Below are 11,959 nucleotides of genomic sequence, written 5' to 3'. Positions count from 1 at the left end.
GGGAATTGATCCAGTTGTGGTAACACCTGAAGTAAATCTGCTTACCCATTTCAAAGCAGACAGTTAAAGAAATTCTATTCTAAGACTTCTTGCAAATAAGCCTGGAAAACAGATGCTTTCTCATTGCCATGAATGGGAACGTCTCTCTGTACTTTTACACCCTTTCCTCTGATATCCATGGTTCTTTTAAAGATTGTGGTGGTCACTCTCTTTTGGTGCAGGCAACAGTGTCTCTCCCTTTTTTAAATTGGCCAAGGGCAGTTACCATAAATATCCTCAGAGACTGGATTTACTTGCACAAGGCATGGGTTGTTTGATATGCCCCTGATTAAAAGCACTTCACTTAACTGCTTGCATGATAGCTTACTTTTTTTCAGAGGACAGCAGGTACTGAAGAAGACTAAAAATTGTACTACTAGAAAGTCATATACGTGCAAGTGGAAAATGTTTTCTAGTTGGTGACAATCCAAGAACCAGGACCCTTTCAAGGCCCATTTGCTTATGTTTCTTGGTTGTTTGTGTGTGTTACTGTCCCCTGGTCTTTCTTGCTCTTCTCTCAAGATTCATCTGTCAGAGATTTTTGATTGTCTGCCCTTGGATCCTCCTTTCTTCCTTTCCTTATGTCAAGCAGCTTTTGAAAGAGTTTTACATATTTGTCTGCTTAAAAAACAGGTGGCTGTTCCTTGGGATCTTAACTTTGTGCTTGAAAACGTAACTTTTCTTCCAGTTGAGCCAGTTTATCAGGCAGATGTGAGGTTCTTAACATGGGAGACAGTATTATTCATTGTTCTGACTTCTGCTAGAAGAGTGAGTTACAAGATCTTATGAGGAGTCAACCATACCTCATTTTCACAAGACAGGGTTTCTTTGAGAACAAATCCCTCTTTTATTCTTAAATAGGTTTCAGAGTATACCTTGAGCCAATCCATTAATCTCATTGCCTTCTTTCCAGAAGCTAAGGATGGGGGTGGGGGATTCTCCATACTCTGAATGTCCATAGGCAGATCAGATACTACTTGGACAGAATTCAGCCCTTCAAGAAACCAGCTCAGCTGTTTCTCTCTTATGATGGTAAGAGAAAAGGACAACCAGTGTGAAATCAGTCTCCAGATTGTTTTCTTATAGAATTTCGTTACTCACATCATAACAAATCTCTTTGGGCCCATTCTGCCAGGGGTTGTCTTTATCTCTGGCTTTCTGGAAAGGGATGGACTCCAGACGTATGCCAGAGGCAGCAGTTTTGTCATCTGTTTATACTTCTAAAACCATTACAAACTGGATTCCTTTTCCAGGTCCAGAACAGGCTTTTCAAAGGCCATTCTCCAGGAGCTCCTGGTTTCTTAATGCCCCCTATAATTTTTCTATGCTATGGTAATCTATCCTAATAACTTAGGCTTTTGCAACATTAATGTTGAATATAGTACAGTTGTGTAAGTAAACTTACCATAACAGTAGATGTTTTAATAGATTATGGTCACAGTAGCTGCCTCAGAAATAGATGGTATTCCTGTGGAAGTTAGGAGATAAAAAACTGATAAAGATCTGGAAGGTTTTGTTTAATAGTATTTTAAGAGGAGAAGTACCAGCATCCTGGAAGAAGGAGGTGGTAATGGTAATACCTAAAGAGGTTAAAGATCCATCAGATCCAGCTTCATACAGGCCCATTTCAATAATAAACCATGATTATAAAGTGTTTGTCTATCGTGGCTAAAAGAATGGCAAAAGTGATACCAAAATTGATAGATATGGATCAGTGTGGTATTCTGGAGGGGAGGCAAACATTTGAGAATATTAACAGAACACTGATGATCCAGGAGGAAGTAGAATGTAAAAATGTACCTCTTTTATTGGTGGGTCTTGATGCAGAGAACACATTTGACAGAGTAGACTGGGACTTCATGAGCAGGGCAATGGAGGTATTTGCTTTCCCTGATACAATTATAAGGTTGATTAGAAGAATATATGAGGGATCAGAGGAGCAAATTAAAGTGGGTGGGGTCCTCTGTAATCATTTCTGCTTGAGTAGAGGAACTAGGCAGGGTTGTCCGCTTTCCCCTTTGTTGTTTGCATTATATTTAGAACCACTGGCAAAGAAAATAAGGGTCTCAGAAATTCAAGGATATAACTGGTATGGTAGTCAGGAAAAGCTGGCTTAATTTGCAGATGATATTATTTTATACATGACAGAACCAGAAAGGGGCATTACAGTGTTGTGGAACATTTTAAGACAATTTCAGATCTTCTCAGGATACAAAATTAATGAAGCTAAAACAAAGGCAATAGTGGTAAAGTATGTCCCCACACACACAAATTGGTCCAACAAAATCCATATTTATGGGGTTATGATAAAATGAACTATTTAGGAGTATGGATTAGCAATGACTCTGTGGTGGCAGCTAAGGATATGTGGGAAGAGACTAAACAGAAGATAATACAAAAATTGAGAAACTGGAAGTTTTGCTATATGGATATGGATACTAAGATACAAGCTATTAAAATGTTTTTACTCCCTTTATTCTTATACAAAGGTCAAGCATACTTTTACCAACCGGAGGAGAAGTTGTGGATAGCAACTAAAAAAAGATCTGAAAGATTTTTATCTTGGAAGGGAAGACAGTAAGGGTCAAGTGGGATAAGCTGATTCTACCAATATAACAAGGCGGGCTAGGATTACCTAATTTGAAGGGGTATTTTAGAGCAACACAGTTAAGGCTCTTATACATAGCACAAGCAGAAAACTATAATTCAAAGTGGAAAGGAATAATGCTGACACAGGGAGGAAGCTCAAGAAATAAGGAGAGATTGGGATTTTGGATGCAGACTCTTCAGGAGAACAACCAAAATCATACAGAGTATTATAGTCATAAAATAGCCGGGAGTATTCTAAGAACCAAACCAGCACGAGAATGGAGAAAAGAAATTTTGCCAATAGAGATGACTGTGGTCAGGGATACAGGCAATAGGGAAGAGGGGGCTGGAATTTATTGGAGAAAACTGGCAAAGGAACCAAGGTATTGGGAGCAAATGACTAATAAGGGAAAGGTAATAGAATGGGAAGAGGCCAAGAATTTATTTGGACTGCAGGTTAGAGATTGCATTCCCTATCAAGGATTGATATCAGAGTATAGAAATTGGCTCGTTCCAAGCCAGACTTTCCTGGTTAAAAAAAGTGAAATAAAATAAATAAATAAAAACAGGGTGTGCACAATGTACCTTGTATAGTAGCTGGAGAGGTCACTCTGGAGCTTTGTTTAACCCTCCAAGCTTCCTACTTTCCATTAGAGCAAAATGTAGTGGCAGAGAAGCTGATAAAGACAGAACCTCATAAATGGAAATTGAATGAGGGAGAGGATTTCTAGGAATTGATCTGTTCGCCTCCTTTCAAAATAGACTAAACAAATACTGCACCAGAATTCCTTGCATGCAGACCTGGAAAACATCTGCTTTTTCATTTCCATGGCCGGGCATATTCCTTTCTGCATTACCATCCTTTCTACTGACATCCAGGGTAATTCTGAATATTCAGGAGGAGTCTTCAATGATCATTATGGTGACTCACTTCTGGCCCTGGCAACATTTGGTTCTCCCTTCTTATGGAATTGGCCAAGGGCAATTAGCACAAGTTTCCTCACAGACTGGATTTATTTACATGAGATTAGGGGTGTTTAATACATCCCAACCCCAAACGGCTACTACCAGCTGCCTGGCTGATAGGTCTTCATACCTTTTGATACATCCTAATCATAAACAACTTCAACTGACTGCCTGAAGGATTCAGTTTTGACGTCCTTTAGGCACCTTCTTTCTGAGGACAAGTAATGGGTACTAAAAGACACAAGAAGGCCTGTTACTAGGAAATCTTATTTTGCTAAATGAAAAAGATGTATTAGTTGGTGCTACAGAAATAACCATGGCCCATTCAGGGATTTTGTACCACTAGTTATTAAATATTTGTGTGAGTTCCTCTCCTCTGGCCTTTCTTTCTACTTTAGCAGGGTTAATTTGTCTGCCATGTCAGCATGTCTGCCCATGTTTCCTTCCCTTTCTTCTGTCTTTGGTCAAGCATTTCTTGGAAGGGGTTTAGATATGAGACCATCTTAGCACCTTCTTGGGATCTTAACTTTGTGCTGGAAAAATTGTCTTTGTCTCCTTTTGAACCAGCTCATTTGGCTGATTTACAGTTCATAGTGTGGAAGACTGTATAGCTTATTGCTCTGACATCTGCAAGACAAGTATCTGAGTTGCAAGCTGTCATGGTGGGTGAACCCGGGTCTATATTAGATCAGCGAACACTTAAAAAACCGAACGCTGATTGATCGACCTTATGTAAGTGAAAGCTTACAATTTCGAACTGTCAGATCAGCGATTTTTTTCCCCATCCAAAACACATACACACAACACAGGCACACCAAACAAACAGAAATCCACACACATACACCTAAAATCTGACACCTAACCCTACACTAAACTATGCACACACCACTAACTATCCACTTGCCTTAACCCAAACCCTAACCCTAAGGTCCGTCACTATCGCACACTCACCTCACCCGCTCCCTAACCCTAACTCACCTAAACCTGCCCTAACCCTCACGTCCACACAATCGCACGCATACCTAACCCGAGCCCTAACCCTAACTCACCTAACCCATACTAACACTCACATCCATACAATCGCACACTTACCTGAATCCGACTCGTAACTTTCCACCATAGCACTGAAAATATCGAAGCAACAGAAATGGACAACCGAATTCTTTCCCTAGGAAAAAATTTGGGTTTGTGTTGCTTCGATATTTTGAACATTCGCTAAAATAAGGTTGATCAATGAGCGTTTGCTTGTTTAAGCGTTCGCTGATCTAATATAGACCCCGGTGAACCCTATTTGACTATCCATAGAGAGAGAGAGAGAGAGTTACTATCCCTCATTCATTCCAAAAGTCATTCTAGAGTTTACTTTGAATCAAGCCAACAATCTCCCTGTTTTTTATCCAGAACCGAAAAATCAGGAAGAAAGGATTTTGCATGCTCTGGACCTGCACTAGCAACTCTGTATTATCTTGACAGGACTAAATCTTTTCGGAAAACTGAACAGCTGTTATCTGCTATGGCAGAACATAGAAACAGACCATTTGCTAGTAATTTTTGCTGCTCCCAACATGATATATTACTTCCAGGCAGGATCAAGGCACATTTTACTAGAACCTTGTCTTCTTTGATGGCATATCAGAAACAGGTGGATTCAAGAAGCATTACAGTGGCAGTTACTTTTTCCTTTGTACATGCCATTATGAAGCAGTACAAACTGGATTCCTTTTCCAGATTTATAAAAAGCTTTGTTAAAACCATTCTCAGTGGATCCTGGATCCTAATCCTTCCTCTTCTCAGATAGGGTAAGATATACTATAGTAACTTACCCATATAGTTTAGGGTACTGCAGCAGTGATACAGCTGAACATAATACATCTGTGCAAGTTAAACTTACCATGATAGTAGATGTTCAAAGCCATCACTGCTACAGTTGCCTCACCCTCCTACCATTCCTCTTTTTATATGTAGTTATGTTTTTAGAAAAAGTTAAATATTCCTACTTTTTCTGTTTTTTTTCCAGACAGTAGGCTCTGTCCCTTTGGGGAGGGGGAGCAAGAACATCCTGATGTTTTTTGGCTTCCTGGCTACAGTTTTCTCCCTTATGAGCTTGTGCCACACATGTGTGGAGGACAGCCAGAGACTTTGGAAGCCTGGGTAGCTGTTCTATCCTTTGCAGGATATAACCCATATAGATTAGGAAGCAATGATGATTTTGGACATCTACTGTTAGGTAAGTGCAAGTTACACAACTGTACTATCTTAGGGACGTTATTTGAAATGAATAAAAAAACATGCTAAGTTGGGAGCATCTTACTCTTCCTTCTTCCGAAGGCAGTTTTTTTCTTCTAGTCCTGGAACTGTATGCAGCAGCAGCCAGGTTAAAGTTTTTTGGGAATCAAATGACTCACGCAAGGAGGCTATCTGGGTCAATAAGATGAGGCATTGTACAAATGGCCTAATTAAGCCTTATAGTTTCATAGGTGGTCACTAGGCTATTGACCAAAGAGACATTTTAAGCCTAGCCAAACTTACCCCATATTTACCAAAATATTACGTGTCAATAACCCAATGAATTTTATGATTATGATATAAGCTTGTACATATCAAATAGTCACAGGCTGTCCATGTCCATTATATGCCAAACTTAGAGTAAAGTTGTGATTTCCCATCCATTGGTCCAAGTTACTTTTGAATAGGGTTAGAGATGATCTTTGCTTCACATGGATGAGAAGCCTGTTCTAGAGAAGCTTTTTCATAAGTCAGTTGAACTAAGGTTATATATATGTTGGTTAGCTCCCTGATTTTGACAGCTTGTTTTGTCTTTAATGTTACTGGGACTCATTCCTTTTTGAAAGAGTTGCTTCCTATTGGGTCTGTAGTTCTCTGGGGAGTGTGGACAGCAGGTATTGCTAGGGATTAAAGGGACTGTTCTGACTTGCACTATTGGGAACCACTGTTGTACAACACTGAAGTTATAACCTGGGAGTGATTTTGTGCTTTTTACTCCCTTCGGGAGGGCAGAGGTGGTTTATATAGGAAGTTGGCACTGAATGCAAATAATATTAAATTAAGGAAAGTTGTAAGGGGTAACTGACAATAGTGAGTGGCTTGGTTAGTGGATGCCAGAGTTTTGCATCCTGTTGGCCCCCAGAGGTAATCTTTCAGATAAATATAGACTACCATGGTGTAGAGAATTAAATACTGAAATTGACAAGAAAATGTAGATGTGATTATTTGGGCCCATATATTTGCATTCTGTTCGCATAAATATTGGTTCTTTGTTTGGCAGTATCAATTTAAATATTTTTATACACCTGCCAGAATGAATAGGATGTTCCCTGTGGTAAGCTCATCTTTCTGGAGGTGTCAGTCTGGGTCTTAGGGGACCTGGATCTGGTTAGGGACTGTTCAATAATTATTGGATTTAAACAAATACTTTAGCAAATCTGTGAAGTTACCTTGTCTGATTTGCCTATATTGCAAAAGTATTTACCTTGGACCTTCCAGCTCATTTTAATATGACAGTCTGTCTTTTAGCTCTAATAAATTTTCTGTTGTTAGGGGGCCATGAAATACATTACAAAAAATGGGGAACAAACCATCCTCTTAATTATATGGATTTGTATGTAGTGTTGAAAGAACATGTGTCTCTTGAGCATAAATCTGATTACCCCATTATAAAGGGGAAAGGACAAATGAATTGTTCATCCTGGTTATCTTTTGTGGCTGAACACCATGAAGAATTTTAGCAAAGCATAATTTCATATGTACCTGTTAAGTGAGTCTGCAATTAATTTGACTCTTTGAAAGTTGAATATGTTTTACTTATAGTTGATTGTTTTTTTCCTTTTTTTCACAATGAAGTGCAACTGAGCAAAAAAAAAATGCAGAGGAGTCCAGGAGATATCTATGATTCTGAGTCAGAACTCGAAATCAGCATTTCAGGACAATACTCTTTGGTCTCACCTGTGCAGCTTATAATTCACCAAGTGCAAGACCATAGCAGATCACCAGAGACTTAAGGGAGTCCAGCTATTCCTTATATAGATTACTGGCTCCTCATTACTTTCCCATTGACTGATGGTAATACAAAACAGAGTATGTGCACAAATGTTAATTTCTTAAGACTTATGGTGAAACTCACAAAGTCATATCTCCATTTGATTCATTCTTCAGTCTTTATCATTTGTTGTATAGACAAAACACTTTTCTTGTCCTTACTGACCAAGAAAACATTACCTTTTCTGCAGTGTTTCATGACCCTTGCTCACTCATCTGAGGGTCTGTCAGCACAAAACCTTTCTCAGACTCTTCGGCTTTATAGCAGCTTCAAGTTTTAAGATGTTTAATATTTGACTTCACATGAGGATACTTCACTGGACTTTCCAGGTCCAGTAGTTTGAGTTTTACCTTGTGTCCTTCCCAGTCAAGACTGAACTAAGGTTATGTAATAAGTTGGCTAGCTCCCTGGTTTTGACAGATTGTTTTTGTCATAATAAAAACTGAAACAGAATAGCATCAATGACGGGACCCTTACTCCAATGTTGATGATCCTTGGGAGGGGCCAGGATTTTATCAGGCTTTTTTTTGGATTGGTTCCACTGTATTGGACTCCCTTCAGGTCGTCCAGGACACCAAATCAGTGAGTGTGTCCTGAGGGGCATCCACCCAGAATGTGGATGGGCCTACCCCAAAAGTCTTTGGAAACACTGAGTTCTCTGGATATGGTTCTTCAGCTTTCCAACCCCCACTCTGGTGAAGCAGCTCCATAAAGTCACCAAAAGAGTTGTCATCACAGGAGGATTTTGGGGACTCCTCTCCTTTCTCAAGGTCAGTATTCTTAGTAAGGGACACTTCCCTTACCTCAAAGGAATCCAGATGTTTCCTCTTCTACCACCTCTTGCCATGATTTTCCATCCAGGGAAATCAGGGGAGGGGTGAAAAAGGCCGGGGGGCCCCGGATGCAGTGTGGCCTGGAGGCTAGTTGGAGTGGGCTGCCCTGAAGCAGGATGATGTGACACTGCAAACACAGACAACAAGGAGGAGGGATGCAGGTTGGTTTTGACCACTCCCTCTCTGAATGGGAGAACATCCTCTCTATGATGTTGATGGCGGAGGCTGAAGCTGACCACCTGAGGTTAACACCCCCAGGATCTGAAGACTGCAAAGATATGTTAGACTCTGGAGTTGCTCCCACCTGCCCTGACACTGAGACTGGAGCCAAGCTGTCAAGAGTTGAAGCACTGAGAGGAAGATATGACTCCAAGACCCAGAGCTTTGAACTCGATCTGTTCACCCCAGTACCAAAGGGTCTGCTCCAAGGCCCACTTGGCTGTAAGACTGCTGGAGTTAAGAAGGCCAAGGCAGGGTGGGAGCCAAAATTGACCAAGCCATTGGATCTGTTCCAATCAGTTGTAAAGAATCCTGCTGTGGAAACACTGGAGCCATTGGGCCCAAGGGAGGAAACAAATTTGATGAATCCAAAGCCTTGACTCAGGTACCCAAGACCAAAGAGATCAGACCTAATGCACTTGTGCTTGCATGAAGGACCACATCAGCTGCTCCATCTCAGCAGGTCTCAAACTCCTGACCCATCGGATCAACTTAGGTGAGGAAGCTACCAAGGGGGGAGGGCTTGGAAGCCTGCCTGCCTGCTAGCAGAAGGCTCCAAGGACTGGGGCCAAAGCAGAGAAGCTTGGATCTGGGATGGGGATGGCGAGGACTCTAGATAGAGGGGGGGGAGTGACTGAATCTGTGAGAGGGACCCCCCACCCTTGACAAAAAAGGGCTAAGGATGCTAAGTGTAGGGGAAGAGACCTTCCCCACAGTCAGCACCATGGGAGAACAGTTCTGAGGTGTCAGCTCTGAAGATGGTGCCAAGACAGTTGGAGGGGCTGAAGACTTTGGGTTCTTTGGATCTCTCTAGCTAGAGGTGGGGAGAGCCACTCATTTATTGCTCCCCTTAGTGGATTTGGGGTCTTTTTCCCTCCTTCAGATCCCAGTCATCATTTTCATGTTTCCTGGCTGGAGAAGAAAAGGAAGAAGCCTCCCTGGCTGTCAAAAGACCTTTAAGATGTAGCTCAGCCATCTTTTCATTAACAGCCCTGGATCTGAAACTAACGCAGATGGCATACTGTGTCTCCATGTGCACAGGCCCAAGACAGTGGAGACACTGATCATGTGAGTCTTGGGAGGAAGATTTATGGCCACACATTACAAACTTTTCAAACTCTTTCTCCATACCTAAATAACAGGATAAACACATTCTAACTAAAACAGTGAGGGTGTCACTATTGTAAAGGGCACTTCACACATTACAAGGTGGGAAAAGTCCACTAACGTTAATATTACACACTTACCCTACCTAAACACACGACAAATAACTGCAAAAACACACTATATATCAACTATCCTATGTTATAAAAAGAAGCAAGAAGAAGAAACTTTCCTGTGCCTACCAAAGGTGACCTCATATACTAAGCAAAGGTCTGCGTAAAAACTGAAACACACCACCACAGGCTACTAAAAATTATGCGTTTCAGAATAAACTAAAAACTTTAATTGTTAAGACTTAAAATGAGATGTAAAGCGATAAAACAAAGCCCTTGTTTATTTGTATATAATAAGCGCTTTCGGCTAAAAGCCTTCCTCAGATCGTCTTTGAATGTCCTAGAGGTGGAGATATAAGCAACAGTACTGAAATATGCGAGGTGAACTGGATTATCTCCGAGCAGATTGCCCTCCGGGCCTGAATGCAGTTGTACCATTCAAACCGATCTTAAAGGCAAGGCGCATATCTGTACGTTGAAGTGCACAAAGGACTCTGTAGTTGGTCTACTAGCAAAGGAATGTGAAGTTTACCTTAACCTTAAAGAAAATAATTTTTAATGTAAGGATGTTGTACAGAGATAAGTTAAGTATTAAGCACTGAGGAGCAAAGAAAATCACCTCCTGGATGTTGGTATTCTTTAAGTCCCTTTAGTAGTTGAAATATGGTCTATGGCACAGAAAGTCTGTGTTGAGATAAACAACTAGTGACTGCACATTTGTCTTTATGCAATGGATTTTGAACAATTATCCCCTTTGGGAAGTTCTCATCAAGCAGAACTTATGACACCTACGTGCCTTTGCCATTAATAATGGAAAAATTAACAATGGAATAGCAACATGGGCCAGTGGTACAAAAGCTGTTCTAGCTTGGTATGTATCTATTTTACAAAGAAGCACATTTTGCTTGTACAGCCATACCACCCTGAATGCACCCGATCTCGTCTGGTTTCAGAAGCTAAGCAGGGTTGGGTCTGGTTAGTACTTGGATGGGGAATCACCTGCAAATACCAGATGCTGAACCAGTAACCCCATGAAGTTTGTTCTTATCGGCACAAGATGTCAATTTCCACTATGTCTTTATATCCTTTATTTTTCTTGACAGTTTGAACCAAGAGAAATTAATTAATGACTGTCTCAGCAATGGAATTAGAACTACTAGATGTTTTAAGTTTCATTCTAAAAGGACTGATGTTATTTATACAAGCCCTAAGTAGTTATATAAACCCAAAGTATTTACTGGGGAAGAAAGAACTGAAGTAACATCAACACTGATTAGTGCTGACAAAGCTGCCTTAGCCTTGTATGTGCTGTTTCTTCAAGGAAATTGTCTTTACTTGGCAACTTGGAGGGGTGTTATCTTTAAGGTCTCTGATTGGCTGTGAACTCATTGCTTTGAAAAAAGGTGTTGGCTTGGATTTAGCCACATGATTGGTGTTTCATTCATTTATCTTAGCTTTGAGGAATCTGATTTTTTTTTTTATCTGAGAAAGGCTTTTAGCCGAAAGCACTTATCATATACAAATCAACAAGGACTTTGTTTTATTGCTTTAAGTTTCATTTTAAGTCTTTACAATTACAATTTTTATTTTATTCTGAAAAGCATAATTTTTAGTAGCCTGAGGTGGTGTGTTTCAGTTTTTACACAGACTTTTGCTTAGTTTTGAAACCACCTTTGGCAGTCACAGGACAGTTTCTTCTTGCTTGCTTCTTTGTTTTTGGATCCTTTGACTGCACATGGCTGAATTTAACACTGCAACAGAGACCTTGGAAAAAGGGAGAGCTTCTTTAGACTTTATTAGAAGCAGGAATACCACAGATTGCCGAGGTGAGAATGTCAATCCACTATTGTGTTTGAATTTTGATACAGATACAATTTCTTTTAACAATGAGACACCGGAGATAGAATGCTTTGAAAATATACTTAAAAATATAGAAAATGCAGCCTACTACCTGAAAAGATTGCAGTGGCAGCAGTTCCATCTTGAAGAAAGTATGCACTACAGGGTGATTCCTAGGGGAATGAGAGTTAAATGCAAGC

At 40.4% G+C, this 11,959-nt stretch overlaps 1 pseudogene; it reads left to right on the top strand.

The window, feature by feature from the left end:
- Positions 1-10,825: 10,825 nt before the first annotated feature.
- On the top strand, positions 10,826-10,944 carry LOC122791095 (annotated as a pseudogene).
- The last annotated feature ends 1,015 nt before the right edge of the window (positions 10,945-11,959 follow it).

Source organism: Protopterus annectens, chromosome 16.part0, assembly GCF_019279795.1.
Source record: "Protopterus annectens isolate FY-2018-M chromosome 16.part0, PAN1.0, whole genome shotgun sequence".
Lineage (NCBI taxonomy): Eukaryota > Metazoa > Chordata > Ceratodontiformes > Protopteridae > Protopterus > Protopterus annectens.
The sequence above is the reverse complement of the archived record's forward strand: the minus strand, read 5'-3'. Positions and strand labels throughout refer to the sequence as shown.